Source organism: Oncorhynchus clarkii, chromosome 2, assembly GCF_045791955.1.
Source record: "Oncorhynchus clarkii lewisi isolate Uvic-CL-2024 chromosome 2, UVic_Ocla_1.0, whole genome shotgun sequence".
NCBI lineage: Eukaryota > Metazoa > Chordata > Actinopteri > Salmoniformes > Salmonidae > Oncorhynchus > Oncorhynchus clarkii.
In genome coordinates this window covers 36,403,927-36,428,879 of record NC_092148.1, presented here as the reverse complement: position 1 = coordinate 36,428,879, position 24,953 = coordinate 36,403,927, and the positions used below count along the sequence as shown (strand labels likewise).

The 24,953-nt window shown below is 42.5% G+C and overlaps 1 pseudogene; it reads right to left on the bottom strand.

Annotated features, from left to right (window-relative positions):
- Positions 1–533: 533 nt before the first annotated feature.
- LOC139377327 (uncharacterized) lies at positions 534–8,033 on the bottom strand (annotated as a pseudogene).
- Between the last annotated feature and the right edge of the window lie 16,920 nt (positions 8,034–24,953).

Genomic DNA, 24,953 nt, shown 5'->3' with positions numbered 1-24,953 from the left:
AGATTCTTGCCTTTGCCTCGATTCGGCAGTCTCGCCCAGATAATCATGGAATTTGTCGATATTTCTGATGGCCACATTAGCAGCTAATAAGCATTTCATTTTGGCGGGGGGGTAAGTACAGGCAAATATATTGATAAAAGTCACCTTGTCCTAGAGAGATTTACACGGTTATCAAAACGTCATGCCATGGTAAGCCTACACAAAACACAGCCCTTATTTGAAGTGTTTCTAAAATCCCTTATTGGAAAAATGTATGGTGTAAAAATAATTGGAACCATTTCCTTGTTTGGCCACTAGGTTTTATGTGTATTATGACTCATACTGTGCTACTCCGTTACATTTACATTGTAGTCATTTAGCAGATGCTCTTATCCAGAGCGACTTACAGTTAGTGCATTCATCTTAAGATAGCTAGGTGGGACAATCACATATCACAGTCACAGAAAGTACATTCCTCAATAACATAGCTGTCAGTAGAGTCAGACCTCGAAGTGGGGGTCAAGTGCAATTGCTAGGGCCCAAGGCGAGGAGGGTTATTTAAGATACTGTTTGAAGAGGTAGGGTTTCAGATGTTTTTGGAAGATGGGCAGAGACTCTGCTGTCCCAGCTTCAGGGGTAAGCTGGTTCCACCATTGGGGTGCCAGGACAGAGAAGAGCTTGGACTGGGCTGAGCGGGAGCTGCCCTCCCGTAGGGGAGGGAGGGCCAAGAGACCTGAGGTGGCAGAACAGAGTACTAGGGTTGGGGTTTAGGGTTTGAGCATAGCCTGAAGGTAGGGAGGGGCAGTTCCTCTTGCTGTTCTGTAGGTAAGCACCATGGTCTTGTAGTGGATGCAAACTTCAACTGGAAGCCAGTGGGGTGTGTGGAGGAGCGGGGTGACATGAGAGAACTTGGAAAGGTTGAAAACCAGGAGGGCTGCTGCGTTCTGGATAAGTTGCAGGGGTTTGAAGGCACAAGCGGGAAGCCCAGCCAACAGCGAGTTGCAGTAGTCCAGACGGGAAAGGACAAGAGCCTGGATTAGGACATGCGCCACATCTTGTGTGAGGTAGGGTTGTACTCTATGGATGTTGTAGAGCATAACCCTGCAAGAACGGGTCACTGCCTTGATGTTTGCAGAGAACGACAGGGTGTTGTCCAGGGTCTCGCCAAGGTTCTTTGCACTCTGGTAGGGTGAAACTGTGAAGTTGTCAACCGTGATGGAGAGGTCTTTGAGCAGGCAGGCCTTCCCCTGGAGGATGAGCAATTCCATCTTGTCGAGGTTGAGCTTCAGGTAATAGGCCAACATCAAAGTTGAGATATCTGCCAGGCAAGCAGAGATGCTTGTCGCCACCTGGGTGTCAGAAGGGTGGAAGGAGAAAAGTAGTTCAGTGTCATCTGCATATCAATGATAGGAGAGAGGATATGATGGAGTTGTGTATAGAGAGAAGAGGAGAGGGCCTAGAACTGAGCCCTGGGGGACACCAGTAGTGAGAGAACGTGAAGTGAACAGATGGTCTCTACATCACCTGGTAGGAGTGGCCTGCCAGATAGGATGCAATCCGAGAGTGAGCCTGCGATGCCCAGCCCTGAGAGGGTGGAAAGGAGGATTTGATGTTTCATGGTGTCAAAGGCAGCAGTAGATCTAGGAGGATGAGAACAGAGGAGAGAGAGTCAGCTTTGGCGGTGCGGAGAACCCCACAAAGAAGAGCAGTCTCAGTTGAGTGACCCATCTTGAAGCCTGACTGGTTAGGGTCAAGAAGATCGTTCTGAGAGAGATAACAAGAAAGTTGATCAGAGACAGCACGCTCAAGTGTTTTGGAAAGAAAAGAAAGAGGGGATACAGGTCTATAGTTTTTGACGTCAGATGAGACGAGTGTTGGTTTCTTGAGGAGGGGAGCAACTTGAGCCACTTTCATGTCAGAGGGGATGACGGCAGTGGTCAGGGATGAGTTGATGAGGGAAGTGAGGAATGGGAAAAGGTCTCTAGAGATGGTCTGGAGAAGGGAGGAGGGGATGGGGTCGAGCGTGCAGGTTTTCGGGTGGCCAGACCTCACTAGTCGCAGGATGTCATCTGGAGAGAGAGGGGAGAAAAAGGTCAAGGCGTGGGGTAGTTCTGTGTGAGTGAGACCAGTGGATTCAATAGGCTGAGTGAATGAGTAGGGGATGTCTTCAACCTTTTTTTCAAAGTGGGTGACAAAGTCGTCCGCAGAGATGGAGGAGGGGGAGGAGATTAAGGAGAGAGGAGTTGGAAAATAGTTTCAGAGGGTTAGAGGCAGAAGCTTGGTAGAAAGTGGCTTTAGTAGCGGATACAGAGGTCCTCCAGAAGTTTAGTTTTGCTCCATTTTCGCTCAGCTGCCCGCAGCCCTGTTCTGTAAGCTTGCAATGAGTCATTAAGCCACGGAGCAGGAGGGGAGGGCCGAGCCAGCCGGGAGGAAAGGGGACAGGGAGGAGAGTAAGGTCGAAGAAGCAGAATCAGGAGACAGAAGGGAGAAAGATTTAGCAGGGGCCTCCCGGGTGGCGCAGTGGTTAAGGGCGCTGTACTGCTGCGCCAGCTGTGCCATCAGAGTCCCTGGGTTTGCGCCCAGGCTCTGTCGTAACCGGCCGCGACCGGGAGGTCCGTGGGGCGACGCACAATTGGCCTAGCGTCCTGTGGCGGGCCGGGCGCAGTGCGCGCTAGCCAAGGTTGCCAGGTGCACGGTGTAGCCTCCGACACATTGGTGCAGCTGGCTTCCGGGTTGGATGAGCGCTGTGTTAAGAAGCAGTATGGCTGGTTGGGTTGTGTATCGGAGGACGCATGACATTCAACCTTCGTCTCTCCCGAGCCCGTACGGGAGTTGTAGCAATGAGACAAGATAGCTACTACAACAATTGGATACCACAAAATTAGGGAGAAAAAGGGGTAAAATAAAAGAGAGAGAGAGAGAGAGAGAGAGAGAGAGAGAGAGAGAGAGAAAAGAGAGAGAGAGAGAGAGAGAGAGAGAGAGATATTACCACGGTGCATCTGGGTGGGGACTGAGTGCTTAGGGTTGGAGGAAAGGGAGACAGAAAAATAAACAAAGTAGTAATCAGAAACTTGGAGGGGTTTGCAGTGAGATTAGTAGGCTAGCAGCCTCTAGTAAAGATGAGGTCAAGCATATTGCCTGCCTTGTGAGTTGGAGGGACTGGGAAAGGGTGAGGTCAAAAGTTGGAAAGAAATTAATTGAAGGCAAACGTCGGGAGGTTGAAGTCGGTGAGCCATTGTCAGGAAATGAGTTTATCAAGGTGTCAAGCTCATTGAGGAACTTTCCAAGAGCCCCTGATGGGCTATAGATGACAATAATGTTAAGTTTGAGTGGACAAGTGACAATGGAAATCAAATCATGGAAATCAAATGAGGAGATGGACAGGTGAGAAAGGACTATGAGAGAAAACATAGTCTGACGAAGAAAGAGCAGCTGGAGTAGCAGTGTTCTCTTGGGTGATCCATGTCTCCATCAGGGCCAAACAGTCAAGGGACTGAAGGGCAGCATAGGCTGAAATGAATTCAGCGTTCTTGACTGCAGATTGGCAGTTACAAATGCTGCCAGAGACCCTGAATTCCACATGGGTTGTGCATGCAGGGAACATTAAATTAGAAGGGTTGCAGCAAAGGGGTGAGCATCTGTAATGCCTACAGGGAGAGGTGTGAACAGGTATATAAAACACAAACATAGATGACAAAGGGGGGTGGCAGGGTAGCTTAGTGGTTAGAGTTTTGGACTAGTAACCGAAAGGTTGCAAGTTCAAATCCCCAAGCTGACAAGGTACAAATCTGTTGTTCTGCCCCTGAACAGGAAGTTAACCCACCATTGAAAATAAGAATTTGTTCTTAACTGACTTGCCTAGTTAAAAAAAGCTACAAAAGTGCAATATTAGATAATCTGTGAATAACTAGGTAAAATACTTGAGAGAGTGGTGTGAAGATCCTTCCTTGAATAACTCTTTATTTCTTAAAGCTCTTTTCTCATCTCTTCCTTGATCTCCTCGAATTTTCTCATTGTCACTATCTTCATTTCAGAAAATGCTCCTCCCATTTCCTTTCTTTCTCTCTGGAGATCTGACTTCTTCGGGTTTTCCATTATTAACATTATTCACCTAGCAGAGTTGGTCGTGAAGCTGCTCCATCTCTACGTCAATGCTGATGGAGAACTGGTCCAGGACTTGTTCTTTTAACTCTACAAGTTCCAACTCTAACGTAAGATAAACTGGTTGAGAGAAGGGAGCTACCAATGCTACCATGTTGCAGGTATGGGTATGCTAGTAAGGTTAGTTTGCCTCTCAGCAAGCTAGCATAGTTAGCCTTGCAGCGTGGGCTAACCATGTCTCAATAGCTATCCATGAAGCTAGCTAACAATGGAGACTGACAAAATAGAAAATACATTTTTACCTTTACCTTTTACCTTTCCAGTCAAAAACCTTCTGAAGACCTACACTCGGCAGCGATGTCCTTCACGATTCACTTGTAAGCAGTTAAGCAGGAAACAGTCAATCTGAAGAGAGCTAGAGAGTAATGCTCTTTGTGAGGAAGAGAAGCGAGAATAACCATAGGGTGGGAGAGTGGCAACCTTGAAGCAAGGTGAGGGGTTCACCTCATTCGGCACTCTACCTGTCTGTCTCCAACAAATGCTTTAGATAGCTCCTTCCGAGAGTAGGTGATCCTAGCGAATCTCCAATTGAAGGAGAACTTCTGTTAATCATGTCCATTGTTTATTTCTGTACTGCTCTGTTTGAAGGAGAGAAAGTGTGATCACATAGTTTATAAACCCAGAGTCCCAACATCTCGATACATTCAGGAATGCTTTGCGAAGCAGACTTGGCAGATCAGACCAGGGTTTGGGGTTGAGAAGTCAATGAGAGATGTGAAAGAAAAAAAATCCTTAGTTTATAATTTTGGGGATTTTTAAAGGCACAACCTAGATTCAAACCAATGTTTTAAGTAGCTGAACATGTCATTACTTATTGAATTTTTTTGTACTTTTACCTATTTTTCTCCCCAATTGGTAGTTACAGTCTTGTCCCATTGCTGCATCTCCCCTACAGGCTCGGGAGAGGCGAAAGTCAAGAGCCATGCGTCCTCTGAAACACGACCCTGCCAAGGGTCTGCTCACTTAACCAGTGTCGTGACGTGACTATCATTAAAGTGATGACATGCTATTTAACAAATAATTAGCTGTTTAGTTATTAATTCACTCATTAGTAACCTGGGGCACCACGCAAAAAGTTTATTTAACCTCTTTCAGCACTATTTTTTATAAAAATAACATTCCCAAAGTAAGTGGCCTATTTCTCAGGCCCATATGCTAGAATATGCATATAACTGACAGATTAGGATAGAAAACACTCTAAAGTTTCCAAAATATTGTCTGTGAGTATAACAGAACTGATATTGCAGATGAAAACCTGAGGGAAATCAAACCAGGAAGGGGCTTCTATTTTGAAAGCTCCATGTTCCATAGCCTGCCTTCACTCCATTTAAAGGGATATCAACCAGATTCCTTTTCCTATCGCTTCCTCTGCTTTGTCAACAGTCTTTATACATAGTTTCGGCTTTTATTTTGAAAAATAAGCGAGAAAGATAACATCACGTCGCATGAGACAGTGCCGGTTGGTATTTTGGTATTTTTGGATTTAAAAATAATCTTTATGGAACAAAAGGAACATTTATTGTGTAACTGGGAGTCTAGTGATTGAAAACATCTGAAGATCATCAAAGGTAAGCGATTAATTTGATTGCTTTTCTGATTTTCATGACCAAGCTACTTTGATGCTAGGTGTTCATAATGTTTTGTCTAGTGATCGATAAACTTACACAAATGCTTGGATTGCTTTCGCTGTAAAGCATATTTTCAAAATCGGACACAACAGGTGGATTAACAAAGAGCTAAACTGTGTTTTGCTATATTGCACTTGTGATTTCATGAATATAAATATTTTTTGTAAATTTATTTGAATGTGGAGCTCTGCAATTCAGCGGTTGTTGATGACAATTATCCCGGTAACGGGATGGTAGCATCAAGAAGTTAATGAGCTACCGTTTCCCAAATTAACTCAATAATATATTAGAATATCTCAATTTCATAACAGTCAATCATTTCCTCATATCAGTCTCATTCTGAACGTTGCATAATCCGTAAATCTGCACAAACTCGGGTCTCACTAATCATTCCATACCACACAATTTGAATTGATTATTTATTGACAAACAAGCTAAATGATAACATAAGACACACACACACAAATAGCCTAGGTTATTAATTAGAACTTAATACAATGACAACAGGTCCCTAGCAGACCAACACAATATGACAGGTGTTACACAAGATGGAGATTTAAAAAGAGAGAGAGATAGAAAGAGAAACAACACTTGGATACATTTGTAAACTACTCTTAGTTTCGCCCTAATACCTTGTCCCGAACTGCCGCTCCTATACGTAAGAAGTGTAATGCATGTATTTATGTGTTGAAGGTCTTCGTCGGTTATCTCTGTTGGGTATCTCTGTTGGGCTCAAGTTCCGCTTAGTGGGAGAGGTTTGACCAATGCCTTGTTCTTTGGATGGCCGTCTCCTTCGTTCTCAGGTGTAAGTCTCTGTTGTCTGTTTGTTGTCTGTTTCCTTGCACTCGTTCTGTGAGAGTGGTTAAAGGTTTCTAATTGCGTGATTAACTGAATCAAGCAATTATTAACTCATTAACCTGGGGCACCATGGGAAAATTAGATTTATTGAGTTTCTATTTCCCAAATTAACTCAAAGAATATCAGAATATCGATTTTACATCAGCCGCTAATTAATCAGTTACCTCTACAGACTCGTTCTGAACGTCGCATAATCCAGGAATATGCACGGACCCGGGTCTCACCAATGAGTTCGTACCACACCAATCTTAGTTGACTATTTATTTACTAGAAAGCTAAAATGATGATAACAGATATACATACACAAAAACACATTCTAGGCTATTGATTAGAACTTAGTATAACGGGCCAACACACTATGGCGCGTGTTACCCAAAATGGGAATTTAACAGCATTGTTAAATTCTACCTTCACTGGTACCTGGTCGATTTGAGCTTGTGTTAACAGTGACCACCGGTGGTGATTAATCACCAGTAATTATTTTTAAATAATTCAGGTTATGCTGTACGATATCTAACCAGTCTCAACTTATTGGATATCATTTGCTCATTACATTTAATACATACATTAAATTGCTACACTACCTTTCCAGGTTGAGTATTGGAATAATATGCAAACTAATGTGTTCTAACCAATGAGACATAGTTAAACTTTTCAACGTTAACTTAGAGTTAGCAACTCTTTCAGGTGAATTAATGTTCAAATTCCCAAATAACCTTTACAGGTTAGATTTATCATTAAAATCGATTTAATCAATTAACTCTGTTTTTGCAAGTTCAGTAACAACCAACTCACATTACTGACCCAGTCTTGATGATTCATTGACATTTACAAACTGAGTTAAATTAACTGATCGTCTTTGGTCTGCAGCTTTTGGAATAGAGCATTATTGCTTTGAGTGGTTTCATTCACAACCGTTTGCAGGGCATCAAGTTGCTCGCCCCGGTTTCTAGCTAGCTCGTCAGATTCATCTAGTTTTGCGTGGACTTCATCGTATTTAGTTTTGGCTAAAACGAGTTGTTCCTTTAGAATACGGACTTGGTCAAAAGTTTGTTCGCGTTCTTTGTTATAAGTGTTAGACAGATCTTCCAATTTATCTGTCCTCACACACAGTTCCTCGGCTAGCAGTAGCTTATCCTTTTTGGCTTTCGATGCCAGCTCCCTGGTTCTCTCCACCTGTGCCTTGAACTCCCGAACTTCCTGCTCGTGCCTCTGCTGGGCACTGAGGTACTGGTGCACTGTCCAGCTCTGCTGGTGGGCATAGTTGAGGGCTTTACCAGGCCTCCTCCGCCTGATGGTCTATTTACCAGGCCTCCGCCTGATGGTCTATTTTGAAGAGCATCTGTCGCAATGTCTGCATCTTTCTCACTTATGGCATCAAAATCTAACATGCCAGCCCCTCGGCATAGTTAGGATTTGCATCGTTGCTGAGGTCAGCGATCAATCTTTCCGTGGGTGAAGGTCCATTGATTAGAGGGGAAATGGGTGGAAACTCATTTGATGGATTACTCATTGTTATGATTATCAGTTATTTAAATGTACGTAATGTTTGGGTTTTTGAGCTGGAGGCTGCAAACACGATTTAACCTCTAGGGACTGCCCATCCCGCATGAGGGAGCGTAATCATCGACTGACACTAATTAGCATAACGCAACGGACATAAATATTCCTATTCATGAAAATCACAAATGAAATATATTGAGACACAGTTTAGCCTTTTGTTAATCACCCTGTCATCTCAGATTTTCAAAATATGCTTTACAGCCAAAGCTAGACAAGCATTTGTATAAGTTTATCGATAGCCTAGCATAGCATTTCGTCCAGCTAGCAGCAGGTAACTTGGTCACGGAAATCAGAAAAGCAATCAAATTAAATAGTTTACCTTTGATGATCTTCGGATGTTTTCACTCACGAGACTCCCAGTTAGATAGCCAATGTTCCTTTTTTCCAAAAATATTATTTTTGTAGGCGAAATAGCTTCGTTTGTTCTTCACGTTTGGCTGAGAAATCGCCCGGAAACGCCAAAAAATATTCCAAATTAGCTCCATAATATCGACAGAAACATGGCATACGTTGTTTATAATCAATCCTCAAGGTGTTTTTCAAATATCTATTCGATAATATATTCACCGGGACAATTGTTTTTTCAGTAGGACCAATTGGAATAATGGCTACCTCTGTATTTTAAGCGAGAATCACTCTGGGAGCCATCAGGTGACCAGTTGCGCAATGTAGCCGCTTACGGGTATTCTTCAACATAAATGCGTAAAACTACGTCACAATGCTGTAGACACCTTGGGGAATACGGAGAAAAGTAATCTGGTTGATAGCCCATTCACTGCTCAATAGGGACGCATTGGAACGCAGCGCTTTCAAAACATGAGGCACTTCCGGATTGGATTTTTCTCAGGCTTTCGCCTGCAATATCAGTTCAGTTATACTCACAGACAATATTTTTACAGTTTTGGAAACTTTAGAGTGTTTTCTATCCCAAGCTGTCAATTATATGCATATTCTAGCATCTTGTCCTGACAAAATATCCCGTTTACTACGGGAACGTTATTTTTCCAAAAATGTAAATACTGCCCCCTAGTCACAAAAGGTTAAAACCTTTCTGGGATAGGGGGGACGCAAATGTCCCACTTGGCCAATTACCAGGGAAAATGCAGAGCGCCAGATTGAAATAAAATGCTATAAAATTCAAACTTTCATTAAATCACACATGCAAGATACTCAATTAAAGCTACACTCGTTGTGAATCCAGCCAACATGTCAGATTTCAAAAAGGTTTCAAAATTATAAGAAGCTATTATCTGATGATAGCACAGCAGTAAATAAAGAGATAAATTATATTTCAACCCTGCAGGCGCTACACAAAACGCAGAAATAAAATATAAATCATGCCTTACCTTTGACGAGCTTCTTTTGTTGGCACTCCAATATGTCCCATAAACATCACAAATGGTCCTGTTGTTCGATTAATTCTGTCCATATATATACAAAATGTCCATTTATTTGGCGCGTTTGATCCAGAAAAAAACAGCTTCCAATTTGCGCAACGTCACTATAACATATCTCAAAAGTTACCTGTAAACTTTGCCAAAACATTTTAAACTACTTTTGTAATACAACTTTAGGTATTTTTAAACGTTAATAATCGATCAAATTGAAGACGGGTCTATCTGTTTTCAATACAGTACAACAACAAACTGACGCTACTTTTCTAGTCTTGTCCAACTCTCAACAGTGTTACACTCTTTCAAGATGGCCGTACTTCTTCATTTCACAAAGGAATAACCTCAACCATTTTCCAAAGACTGGTGACATCCAGTGGAAGCGGAACTGCAAACAAGTGCCTAAGAAATCCAGTTCACCAATGGAAACTCATTGAATAGACAGTGACCTCAAAAAAAAATATCTGAATGGTTAGTCCTCTGGATTTTTCCTGCTACATAAGTTCTGTTATACTTCAGAGTGTTTTCTATCCAAATCTACTAATAATATGCATATCTTATATTCTTGGCATGAGTAGCAGGAAGTTGAAATTGGGCACGCTATTTATCCAAAAGTGAAAATGCTGCCCTCTATCCCAAAGAGGTTTTAATGAACACAATGACCAAGTTGGAGGACAAAACAGCAGAACTCATTGAAGTCGCTGATTTAATGAAGGATGAGAAAAACCAGGTGAGAAAGTTGGAAAATGTGAGCTCTAAACAAAAGGAGGACATCGCTTCACTGGATCTCTCACTCCACACTCGAGACCTCTCACTGCAAACCATGACAGATAAGTATGAGGCCAAGCGGAGCAAGGGCGACACATACGTGTCTAAAATAAACACCCTCAACTCCCAGGTGGACTCTGCGATGCAGCAGAACACCACCCTTAGGTATCATCTGGAGGAACACCAGAACAGTCACGCGCTATCGCGGGACAATCAAACCAAGAAACCTAGCTCACATCCGGAGCTCAGAGACCGAGGGAATGTAGATGACAGGAGATTTCAGCCTCTTTCTCTTGTCCATTCGGCCCACAGTGAATTGGGGCCTCCTCGCCAACACAACCACAGCTTGACTTTTCCTCTTGGCCTTTCGGCCGACAATTCCCCACGGGAGAGTGCAGATGCTCCCAGCGCATTGGGCGGGGATCGCCTTAACAAAACTGTCAAAAACTTCTGCCTCTTTGACCCCGTTCCAGGAAAGCCAAACGACACAGACATTCTTAGCAGACATAGAGGATGCCTTGGATGGCTACCCAACCGCTACGAATGCAGACAGGCTCTACCTTTTGAAGCGAACGTCCAACAGACACGTGACAAGGTTCATCCGTCTACAAGAGCAACACGTGCAAAATGACTATGCTACACTTGCCACAGTTTTGAAAATAGAATTGGCTAACAATATCAGACAAGCTCGAAATGAACACCACAAGCCTACTATCACTGGCTTCGTTCAGCTTACTTTGGCATGCTCACTGAAACCGGAATGGAAGATCTATTACCATTTAAACAACTGTTCCTGTCAAACATGTCTCCCAACTTCATTAACTACTTGGGCCCTACTGCCCACGTTGGGTTGCAAATCTCGACCCTCCGAGAACTTGCAAGCACCGCTTTTGAAGCATCAAAAGCAAGCCAGGCTAAGAGCCCGGACACCTCGACTTTCGAGCTTAGGCGGGAACCATCACTCAAATTGGAAGGTGCTGCATCGGGGACATGTGCGGTAAAAGATGACGATCAAAGGGGGTCAACCACCGCCATAACAATAGCTACAATGAACATCCCCAATCTAACAGGTCCTGTAGAGATCAACCTAACCGATATGCCCCTGCGCATAACTCTCACAAAATCGTCAGGACCTAAGGGTAACAAGCGTAACAAGGGCAACAAAGTGTTCAACAATGATCTAAACGCTAACCGAAATTATATAGAAGCTCTGGTAAGAGATGTACTGCATCGTAAAAAATCTGAGAAAGAGGACAAGGATAAGTCATCATGACTAGGCGTAGAATCGTTGGAAACCAAGTCCGCCGAAACTCATGCAATTCGAGAGGACGCAAACATTTCCATGACCTCCGCCCCCACTTAAATCCCTGTCCAAGAACAGCTCGTTCTAGACACAAGCCCTCAGGTTTTGTCTACAGACTTGGATACGGATGTGGAGATGCACAAGATAAGTAGCTTTGCAACAGATGATTCCTCTCCCATTCCGATAGAGGACTCACTGGGTCACGTAGGTGACTTATCTGTCTTGAAAATCGACACAGATTACAAACCGCTCCGTTCTCCCAACCCACTCCATTTTGTTGGGGATATGACGAGAAAAACAAACTCGAACAGGCCATACCTTAGAACAGTCCTGGAGGACTGTTTGACCTGTCACGCTCTGATAGATTCGGGTTTGAGAATTTAGCTCATATCCGAAACCTTGCTGGATGAACTAAAAAGGGCAGTGGACCCTGCAAAATGTTGGTTGAAAACGGAACATTGCGATATGAATCTTCGAAACTTCACTCAAGCTACCTCGCCCCTAACCAAACGTCTCCTACTTAACTTCTTCGATATAGGGGGCGCTCTTTTAATTTTTTGATAAAAAAACTTTCCCGTTTTAAACAAGATATTTTGTCACGAAAAGATGCTCGACTATGCATATAATTTGGCTTTGGAAAGAAAACACTCTGACGTTTCCAAATCTGCAAAGATATTATCTGTGAGTGCCACAGAACTGATGCTACAGATGAAATTTCAAACAGGAAATGCCCCAGATTTTGAATGCGCTTTGTTCCAATGTCTCCTTATATGGCTGTGAATGCGCAAGGAATGAGCCTACACTTTCTGTCGTTTCCCCAAGGTGTCTGCAGCATTGTGACGTATTTGTAGGCATATCATTGGAAGATTGACCATAAGAGACTACATTTACCAGGTGCTCCGTCTGGTGTCCTCCATTGCAATTATTGCGTAATCTCCAGCTGCGTGTATTTTACCATTTGCTTCAGAGGAGAAATCAAACTGCCACAAATGACTTATCATCGAATAGATATGTGAAAAACACCTTGAGGATTGATTCTAAACAACGTTTGCCATGTTTCTGTCGATATTATGGAGTTAATTTTGAAAAAAGTTTGGCGTTGTAATGACTGAATTTTCGGGGTTTTTTCTTAGCCAAACGTGATGAACAAAACGGAGCGATTTCTCCTACACAAATAATCTTTTTGGAAAAACTGAACATTTGCTATCTAACTGAGAGTCTCCTCATTGAAAACATCCAAAGTTCTTCAAAGGTAAATTATTTTATTTGAATGCTTTTCTTGTTTTTGTGAAAATGTTGCCTGCTGAATGCTAGGCTTAATGCTATGCTAGCTATCAATACTCTTACACAAATGCTTGTGTAGCTATGGTTGAAAAGCATATTTTGAAAATCTGAGATGACAGTGTTGTTAACAAAAGGCTAAGCTTGTGAGCCAATATATTTATTTCATTTCATTTGCGATTTTCATGAATAGTTAACGCAACGTAATGATGGTAATGAGCTTGAGGCTATAATTACGCTCCCGGATACGGGATTGCTCAACGCAACAGGTTAAACTCAACTTCGAAAGCATGTCACTGATCCACCCCGTGTATGTGACTAGCATTTTCCAAATCAGCAGGGAGTGGGCCCTACTGCTTCCATGGGCAGTGTACGCCCAGAAATGGTTACGTCACTCCTCCACCAGGCTCTCCCTTCCAGTGTGTCCTGGGTTTTCAGCCAGCCCTGCCTCCGTGAACCCCGGGCTAGACCGAAGCTCCTGCGGTGGAGAACTGTGGAGCAATGCTCATGTGAGATTCCAGCGCTGTCACGTCTACTCCCGCTCCTCCCCTCCGGTGTTTGATGTCCACTGGCCCTGGCAACCATCATAATGCACACCTGCACCTACTCATGGACTCCATGACCTCCCCTTTATCTGGCACTCCCTTAGGTTAATTGCCCAGGCAGTATTATTTCTGTGTTTCATGTCAAGATGCTACTCCTATGTTGTATCGGTCCATGTTCTTTGTTGTATTAAACTTATCACCAGCTTCCCAACTCCCAGTGTCTGTTACAACTCTCCATTTTTTCAAGCATAGTGGTGGCTCAAATAAAAATGTATTGGTCACATACACATGGTTAGCAGATGTTAATGTGAGTGTAGCAAAATGCTTCTGCGTCGTGTTATGGTTTGCTTGTTATAGTTAAGGACTGGGGAGTTTAGGATAAAAATAATAAGCGGAATGGAGCTAAGCACAGGCAAAATCCAAGAGGAAAACCTGGTTCAGTCTGCTTTCCACTAGACACTGGGAGATGAATTCACCTTTCAAATCAAATCAGATTTTATTGGTCACATACACATGTTTAGCAGATTTTATTTTGGATGTAGTGAAATGCTTGTGTTCCTAACGCCAACTGTGCAGCAATATCTAACAATACACACATGTAAATGCATGTGTATAAATGTTAGGATGAGCAATGTCCGAAATATATACAGTTTAAGTCAGAAGTTTACATACACTTAGGTTGTAGTCATTAAATCGTTTTTCAACCACTCCACAAATTTCTTGTTAACAAACTATAGTTTTGGCAAGTTGGTTAGGACATCTACTTTGTGCACGACACAAGTATTTTTCCAACAATTGTTTGCAGACAGATTATTTCACTGTATCACAATTTCAGTGGGTCAGAAGTTTACATACACTAAGTTGACTGTGCCTTTAAACAGCTTGGAAAATTCCAGAAAATTATGTCATGGAGGTGTACCTGTGGATATATTTCAAAGCCTACCTTCAAACTCAGTGGCTCTTTGCTTGACATCATGGGAAAATCAAAAGAAATCAGTCAAGACCTCAGGAAAGAATTTGTTGACCTCCACAAGTCTGGTTCATCCTTGGGAGGAATTTCCAAATGCCTGAAGGTACTACGTTCATCTGTACAAAGAATACTACGCAAGTATGAACACTATGGGACCACGCAGTTGTCATACCGCTCAGGAAGGAGACACGTTTTGTCTCCAGGAGATGAACATACTTAGGTGCGAAAAGTGTAAATTAATCCCAGAACAACAGCAAAGGACCTTGTGAAGATGCAGGAGGAAACAGGTACAAAAGTATCTATACCCACAGCAAAACTAGTCGACATAACCCGAAAGGCCGCTCAGCAAGGAAGAAGCCACTGCTCAAAAACCGCCATTGAAAAGACAGACTACGGTTTGCAATTGCACATGGGGACAAAGAATATTGGAGAAATGTCCTCCGGTCTGATGAAACGGTCTGATGAAACAAAAATAGAACTGTTGAAGAACACCCTCCCAATCATGAAGCATGGGGGTGGCAGCATCATGTTGTGGTGGTGCTTTGCTGCAGGAGGGACTGGTGCACTTCACAAAACAGATGGCATCATGAGGACAGAACATTTGGTGGATATACGGAAGCAACATCTGAAGACATCAGTCAGGAAATGAAAGCTTGGTTGCAAATGGGTCTTCCAAATGGAAAATGACCCCAAGCATACTTCCAAAGTTGTGGCAAAATGACTTAAGAACAACAAAGTCAAGGTATTGGAGTGGCCATCACAAAGCCCTGACCTCAATCCCATAGAAAATGTGTGGGCAGAACTGAAAAAGTGTGTGCGAACAAGGAGGCCTACAAACCTGACTCAGTTACATCAGCTCTGTCAGGAGGGATGAGCCAAAATTCACATAACTTATTGTGTGGAAGCTTGTGGAAGGCTACCCGAAACGTTTGACCTAAGTTAAACATTTTAAAGGTAATGCTACCAAATACTAATTGAGTGTATGTAAACTTCTGACCCACTGGGAATGTGATGCAGGAAATAAAACCTGAAAAAATAATTCTCTCTACTATTATTCTGACATTTCACATTCTTAAAATAAAGTGGTGATCCTAACTGACCTAAAACAGGGAATATTTACTAGGATTAAATGTCAGGAATTGTGAAAACTGAGTTTAAATGTATTTGGCTAAGGTGTATGTAAACTTCCGACCTTAACTGTCTCTAACTGTCTTCTCTCTTCCGTTTGTTTTGTTGCCTTTAAAAGTGTGCTTTGTAGCCTAATAGCAAGTGTACCCAGGATCGAATCCACTCTTTGCGTCCGTGGACTACACCTACACCTCTCAGTTGTTTTTTGTGGCCTTTCTCAGCTGGAGATCTGTTGGTGGATTGGATTGTCTGACTGACCGACTACAACCTTTTTTTTCATACAGTATTTAATTTACTTTGTTTTGGTGTGATGTATACCGTGATGATTTATGGTAAAATAATTGTTATTTTGATTGTATGATTGATACTGGGTTTACCCTACACTGGTATGAACGGACAAACATTGTGTGACTAAGGTCACTTGAGTTCCCTGAACTTCTTTACCGGGCTGGACCCTTTTTAGGCCCGAGGTACAGGACATTTCTGGAGGAACCAGAGCTCATTATTTGTTATGTGTTTGTGATTTATGTTGATAATACAACCCACGCAAAATAATAGTTGTTTTTGAAGTTCTTTCCAATGTTTTAAGGGTTTATGAAAATTGTATTTCCATCCTGACTTTTACATGAGTCTTTTGTATAGGTGTAGACTTGAGGACCAGATGGGACTCATTCCCTCCCAAACCAAAAGGAGAAACCAATATTTCTCTGGTAGGCACAACCTACCTGGCACCCCAATTAACAATAACCTCAAGTCAAAACCGTTACAATATAAACGTACAGACACTGGATTTTTTTTATTTTTATACAAATATGGTGCCTCTCAAAAATCAGCCTTCGCTTCTGCTCAGCTGTTTGCTGCCTGCCATTGTTGCCATTCATCATCCTTGAGCTGTTTCTTCAACTTGATTGGAGTCCACCTGTGGTAAATTTGATTGATTGGACATGATTTGGAAAGGGACACACCTGTCTATATAAGATCCCACAGTTGACAGTGCATGTCAGAGCCAAAACCAAGCCATGAGGTCGAAGGAATTGTAGAGCGCCAATACAGGATCCTAGAGCTGGTAGCGCAACCAAACTGAACAATCGAGGGAGAAGGGCCTTGGTCAGGGAGTTGACCAAGGCCCTTCTCCCGATGGTCACACTGACAGAGCTCCAGATTTCCTCTGTGGAGATTGGAGAATCTTCCAGACATACAACCCTCTTTGCAGCACTCCACCAAACAGGCCTTTATGGTAGAGTGGCCAGACGGAATCCACTCAGTAAAGAGCACATGACAACCACTTGGAGTTTGCCAAAAGGCACCTAAAATACTCTCAGACCATGAGAAACAAGATTATCTGGTCTGATGAAACCAAGATTGAACTATTTGGCCTGAATGACAAGCATCACGTCTGGAGGAAACCTGGCACCATCCCTATAGTACCATCCCTACGGGGCGTGGCAATCTTTACCAAGGAACACCTACAGTGCTTGGTTGTCTCCCCGAAGTCTGTCCCCAAGCAATTGGATTTGCTAGTTTTAAGTATTACACTTTCAAATAGTTCTTTGATGACTGTTGCTGGGTACTATCGTCCTCCATCAGCACCGGCCTGTACCCTACCTGCCCTAAGCGCTCTCCTGAATTTGTCCTGCTAGATGACCTAAACTGGGACATGCTTAAACCACCTGACCAAGTCCTAAAGTGATGGGACTCCCTAAATCTTTCTCTCAGCACATATCAAAGCTAGAGGCTAAAGTTAAATCTAGACTTGGTTTCCTCTATCTTAATCGCTCCTGTTTCACTCCAGCTGATAAACTAACCCTGATTCAGATGACCATCGTACCATGCTAGATTAAGGAGACAAAATTAATAGATTGGCAGGTAAGGGTGCTCTCGAGCGGCTAGATGTTCTTTACCACTTGGCCATCAGATTTGCCACCAATGTCCCTTATAGGTCACATCACTGCACTCTATCCTCCTCTGTCAACTGGTCATCTCTGTATACCCGTCGCAAGACCCACTGGTTGATGCTTATTTATAAAACCCTCTTAGGCATCACTCCCCCCTATCTGAGATATATACTGCAGCCCTCATCCTCCACATTCAAAACCCGTTGTGCCAGTCACATTCTGTTAAATGTGTTGATGTTGGGTGATAACACCCAGCAACAGTCAACAAAGAGTTATTTGAAATTCAATGTGTAAACCCAGAAAATCAAATTGTTTGGGGACCGACTTGATGGAGACAACCGAGCACTGAAGGAGTTCCTTGGTAAAGATTGTCACTCCACCACCTTTGGAAGATCTGTCTTGCCGAAAGAAAGTTAGCACCAGAAAGGTTAACATCAGTGTTCAAAACACTCTTTGTTAACCAGGTCTCAGTAATGACCAACACATCTGGATTGGAGCTGTGAACCTACACTTTCAATATGTCAATTTTAGGTAATAGGCTTCTAGTGTTAACGTGCAGAAAACCCAAGCTTTTACGAGAGCATAAAAATCAGTGAAGCACATATCAGAGCACAAATCAAAATTGAGGCTAGCAACAGTAGATGGGCCAGGGTGTACATGCACATTTCCAGATATAATCAGCAGTAATACAATCAGAGCACAGCAGAGGACAGGGAAAGCTCTGCAGTGTTGATTTATAACATTTTAATGTGCATTAGATGGCAACAAGAACATATTGTACAGCAATTTCATGGTAAAATTGCTGCAAAGAAATCACTACTAAAGGACACCAATAAGAAGAGACTTGCTTTGGCCAAGAAACATGACCTTTGGTCTGAGTCGAAATTTGAGATTTTTGTTTCCAACCGCCGAGTCTTTGTGAGACGCAGAGTAGGTGAAAGGATGATCTCCGCACGTGTGGTTCCCACTGTGAAACATGGAGGAGAAGGTGTGATAGTGTGGGGGTGCTTTGTTGGTGACACTGTCTGGTTTATTTAAAATTCAAGGCACACTTAACCATCATGGCTACCACAGCACTCTGCAGCGATATGCCATCCCATCTGGTTTGTGCTTAGTGGGACTATCTTTTTTTTTCAACAGGACAATTACCCAACACACCTCCAGGCTGGTTAAGGACAATTTGACCAAGATGGGGAGTGATGGAGTGCTGCATCAGATGACCTGGCCTACACAATCACCCGACCTCAAATGGTTTGGGATGAGTTGGACTGCCGAGTGAAGGAAAGGGAGCCAACAAGTGCTCAGCATATGTGGGAACTCCTTCAAGACTGTTGGAAAATCATTCCTCATGAAGCTGGTTGAGAGAATGCCAAGAGTATACAAAACTATCATCAATGCAAAGGGTGGCTACTTTAAAGAATCTCAAATATATCATATATTTTGATTTGTTTAACACTTTTTTTGGTTACTACATGATTCCATATGTGTTATTTCATAGTTTTGATGTCTTCACTATTATTCTACAATGTAGAACATATTGAAATAAAGAAAAACCCTTGAATGAGTAGGCCTGTCCAAACTTTTGACAGGTACTGTATATATAAAGAAATCTTGCATATCTTAATTTATTTCCACAATTAATGAATAATACACATTATAATGTAGGCTGTTCATAGGAAACATTGTTACCTATTACCTGTAATGGCATTACAAAAATACAAGCAATTATTAGTTTTGCAAACAATTATTGATCCTAACATAGCAACAGATGTGGGATACACACACACAAACTCAAGAGAAGACTTGATATGCGAATGCAAATACAGTCGTAGCTGTTTGAGAAGGCATGCAACAATTTTGCATGAATGGGGAGATTTGATTAACCAACGCCAAGTTCTAGCTGATGGAGCTCAGATACACCCCCCTACCCTGAAACACACACATGCTGGTCCCCCGCTGTGACTATTTTCCCAAGCATCTCTGTGCAGTAAGACCTTTGAATTATTTTATGCCAGCTGTCCCCAACAACCGGGCCGCGGACCACTACCGGTCCGCAGCACATTCGCTACCAGGCCGCATGGAAATGATTTTTTTATTTTTTTTCCTGTAAAATAAAAGAATAATTATATACAATTAATGGCTATTTGTGCAGTAATACCATTGAACTTGGTGCACTCTAATATCTCTGTCACGCCCACAACAATTTACAGATTTTGAACTTGAGTAATGCGCGCTGCGAGTTCAGCATGAGCTGTGTTGCCCGCCAACTTTGTACCAGCTAGCTCTGTTAGCTAACATGAATAAAAACAAACAAATGTCGCTGGAGAGCTTCTTCAGAAAGGGTAAGGGAGATAAGAGGCCCAACGACAATGTCGATAATGCAGAGACAGCAAAGCCAGAGACTGAAAAAAAGCCTCATTCAATAGAAAATATGATGAGTCCTACCTAAAATATTTCTTTATTGCGAAAGGTGACTCGCATGCTCCAAGCCCCCTGTGCGTAGTATCTGGAGATAAGCTATCTAACGAGGCAATGAAGACCTCAAAACTGCTTCGGCACATCGAATCCAAGCACCCTGCACTTAAAGACAAACCTGTTGAATTCTTTGAGCGGAGAAAATGTGAACTAGAAGGACAGAAGAAAGTCTTGAAAGCCACCGCATCAACAAACGTGGCTGCACTGAGAGCGTCATACTTAGTGGCTAGCCGTATTGTTAAGGCCAAGAGGCATTTCACTATTGGCGAGGTGTTGATTCTACCTGCTGCTAAGGACATTTGCCGTGAACTTTTAGGAGAGGCTGCAGCTAAAAAGATAGCACAGGTTCCTCTTTCGGCTACCACCGTCTCTAGGCGAAATCATGAAATAGCGGAGGACGTTGAGGCACAATTGTTAGAGATGCTTAACGAGTCACCATTGTATGCTATCCAGGTTGACGAATCTGTCGACAACAAGGCAATACTGCTTGTTTATGTACGATATATATTTTAGGATGATGTGCATGAGGATATGTCGTGTGCGCTGTCCCTGCCGACTAACACAACAGCCACAGAACTATTCAAGTCTTTGGATGATTGCAAGTCAGGAAAATTGGATTGGTCATTCTGTGTTGGCGTATGCACGGATAGGGCTGCTGCCTTGACTGGACGGCTGTCTGGTTTCACTACCCGGGTTAAGAGGTTGCACCTGAATGTGAGACTACGCACTGTGCCATTCACTGGCTAGCTGAAAAATGTCAAGTTGTATTGAATGATGTTATTAAAGTTATCAATTGATTTAAAAAAACATGAGCTGGCGCACACCCAGAATAACAGTTTGTGTGGTGGTGCTAACTAACGGCGAATAAACTATAAACGATCAACATTTTGACAGATTAAAGTTATCAATCACATCAAAGCACATGCCATTAACTCACATCTGTTTGGGCAGCTTTGTGAGGAAATGGACGCAGAGCACAAACGCCTTCTCTTAGATCTCCCCCCTGGATATCTAGGGGGAGATCGCTTGCCAGTGTTTGAGCTACGAGAGCCAATGTAGAGATTTCTTTCAGAAAAAAAGTCACCACTGGCAGAATATTTCAATGACGAGGAATGAGTCGAAAAACTCGCTTACCTGTGCGACATATTCAACATGCTCAACGAACTCAATCTGTCACTTCAGGGGAGAATGACAACTGTCTTTAAATTGGCAGATAAAGTGGCTGCAATAAAGTGGCTTCCAACATCCTATCTCTGCAAAGCGGGGTTTTCCGCAATGACGGCAAAAACAACGAAATTACAGAGTAGACTGGACATAAGGAACATGTCACTGTCTCCCATCACTCCTAGACGGGACCGTCTTGTTACCTGGAAACAAGCTCAAGGATCCCACTGATTCAGCGACATGGTGAGTTGCAATGTTGTCATTATATGATCATTAGAGAAAAATATGCACTTCATGCTTTTATAATATCATCAAGTTAGACCTACTTAAACTAAAATGTTATTACTAAGCGGCTATACTAAACTTATAGGCCTAATTGATATTCTGGTCGTACCGGTCCCAGTATGTGGTGCAAAAAAGGTTGGGAACTGCTATTTTTGCCACCAGGGCCACAATAATGTGCCCCCTCTCTGATTATCCGAGTGTGATGTAAGAGCTGAGGTAAGAGCTGCATGTAAGAGCTGAGATCTCTGAAACATGTAAGTGGCCATTGTGGTGTTAAAATCCTGATATTAGGGTTTAGTAGTTATACAAAAGGTGAAGGTGGGGTAGATTTTCTTTTTTTAGAAGTGTTAATTTTGTGAGTTTTTCTTCAATGGACATTACCTGATTGACATATCTTGGGTAGTGGGTATTCACTGTCCTGCTTTTTTAGTGTCTGACTCCGATGAGGTCCTCTGATTATTAAGTTTCAGGAAGGTCTAAATTACAAGTGGTTTACAATGGTAGATCCAAATGCTGAATACCACTCTCCTGCTGTGACATGTAAACTAATTAGGAAGCATGTGTGCTTAACCAACAGACAGAATTGTGTACACACAAACATGTACCTCTGTGTGTGTGTGTGTGTGTGTGTGTGTGTGTGTGTGTGTGTGTGTGTGTGTGTGTGTTTGGTGTGGGTGTTATCGCTGATGGGACAGGAAGAAAGCTCATTATGTTTCTTGGCCCAAAACTCTGAGGAGATTTTGTCGAATCAGCACAAAGCAGGGAGGCTCTTATGAAGGCACCTGCTTGTTATCTTTCAATTAAAATTCAAAGCTCCGCAAATGAAAGGAGTGACACTCTGTGGACACGATGAGTCCTCGCCGTCCTCCGGCTTAGGTTACATCACAGCAAAGAGGGACTCCCTATGCCTCATTTCTCTACTCTCCCCCTCTCTTCTCCTCCTCCCCCCGCACTCATGGTGTGATGGGTTTCCCAGCCCTAGTCTTGATCTGCGGATGCACATGTTATCATTGTGACTCCCCTGGACGTTGGGTCCAGACTAAATATTTTTGCAGAAAGCATGTGACAGATCTTATAGGCCTCCGACCGGCTCTCAGGATTAAGGTCAGAGGTTATGGCCTGGGGTTGTGAAGTGGTTCAGCTTTGACCTTCAGGCTCACAAAGTTTGGCAACGTGAGGTTTTGATGCAATTCATTGGGTGGGGGAAGAAAACATTCTAATATCATCCTAACACCCAAACCACTTGTATATTATGATTTCTATAAGAATAGACATGAGTTTATCCGTGTCTTACTCTGGTACAATTTCATAGATTATCGAATCTCTCAAATACATAATAAAAGGAGCAACAGACTTATAACCATGGCAGAAACTAAAAGGGGAGAAGAGACCTTGATAAAGAACAGGTCTGAGACTGTTAGACAAGACATCTAAGATGGGACAATATGTGCCCACACACTTCGGGGTCAAGGCTCAAATTCCTTGTCAAAGACATATATAAAGTTACTTTTCATCGATTCCCTCAGCAAGTGTAACATCTAATCGTATAGTGGATTAAGCATATATGAGACGTGGCAATAATGTCAATAAAATAGTGTGGTTACAGAGAGCAGTGAGTTTGAAATAGACATGAGAGAGGAGAGCGGGAGCAAACGAGAACAAGATTGACTTCTTGTAAAAAATTATTCCCACAAACATGAGTGAAAATATGTTCTTGTCTGCTGTAAAATCATATTAGTTCACTGATAAATGATAGGTCAAATTACTCCACAGTGTCCTCTACAGGTTAACAGTATGAGTGCAATGAACAGAGGGTGAAATACATTAGCACCTGTGACTTGCCGGTCAAACCATAATCATCCCATAGAAGAGTAAATAACACTTCACTCTTTGGGGGATTCTATTTAGGTGACTAGTAATATAGCCTCTTCTAACCAAATTCACATGTAGCCACCACAGACACAAGCACATACAATGACAACCACCTTTTACAGAAAATATTGAGGAAATTCTGAGGGAAAGCAGACATGTCAAGAATATGTATATTAGAATGAATGCAATATGCTGTGGTGCCAGATACACCCTTGTTATATCGATTACATATCCTATAGGATATATCTAAACCCATGCTAGATGGGAAAATCTGTGTGTGAGTGTTTGTAAATGGTATGCATGTGGTGTATTTCCAGTCGCCTCACCCTTTGCTCATTAAACATTAGTCACAAAACCTTTCTATGCTCTACAATAGTCATTTGAATGCCAGTCATACTTTGAATAACTGTACCTTTCCATAGTTGGAAATATACTATTAAGTATATTTGTTCTGTCTCCACAAATCTAAATATAATATTTTGTATTTACAAATTCTAATTCTGTGTTTGACTATTCTCTAAAAGGTTACTTTTAAAACACAAATAACTTATCCATGTAGGGGAAATAAACTGTGTCGTTTTAATCAACACCTTGCTTTGTGTATGGGTATGTGAATCATAGATGGGGAGTGCTGGGCTGGACAAAGTTTGTTGTACTCTCATTAAATTGATATTGAAACTCCTTTAGAAGCCTCAGTAAGCTAATCAACACAACAAGGTTCTCAGCCCTGGGGCTGTCCTCGCTATGGATCCCGACTCATGTGAGAAAGAAAGGAGAAAAGACAACAACGAACAAGGTGAGGGAAGTTGGAGACGCCATAAACCCTGGAAACTATGTGGAGTGCCTCCACTAAAGCAGTGTTTGAGACAGAGAACAGTGACCCATCGCAGTGATGGCGGAATTCTGGTACCATTTTATAGTGAATGGGGAACATGCATGCTTCTACTGGGGCACAAAGGGATGTAGTTGGTGCAGGGGAGATGGGATTTAGAGGATATGGATATTCTGATATTCTGTCTCTGTGCGTATTTTGAGATTGAGTGTGTCTTATTCTGTGTGTTTTGAGGGGCAGTATTAGTGAGATGTGGGACGATGTGTGTGAACTGAAGCGAGAGAGGGTGGAGGTTCTCTATCTCGCTCTATCCCCCTCTCTCTCTGTGTGTGTGTGTGTGTGTGTGTGTGTGTGTGTGTGTGTGTGTGTGTGTGTGTGTGTGTGTGTGTGTGTGTGTGTGTGTGTGTGTGTGTGTGTGTGTGTGTGTGTGTGACTCATGCAGACTCATGCAGTCCCACTATTAAAGTTTGACTAACTTTCTAATAAGGACAATTTCTTGCAACTTTCAGCACCTAGAAAGTGCTATGATAATGAGGCTATGGAATGAGCCCTTTTATGATTCTTGAACTCTGCATCAGAGTTCTGTGTGTCATTTAACAAAAGCAAACACTATACAGCCCAGGCCATTACAAGTCCCTCTCCACTCTTTCATACCTGAATATTCTCACCTACTGTACTCTGTATTCTTTTAGAGATCCAGGCATCTCGAATGTCCAATATAGGATATAATCTCTGTTCAACTGATGAACTAAAAATATGTGTGCACCACCACCTCCAAGCGATGGAAGTTAACTTTAGGTGCAAAAGCGATTCCTGCACTAGTCCTGGCCTAGCCTGATTCTAATTGGGTATTTT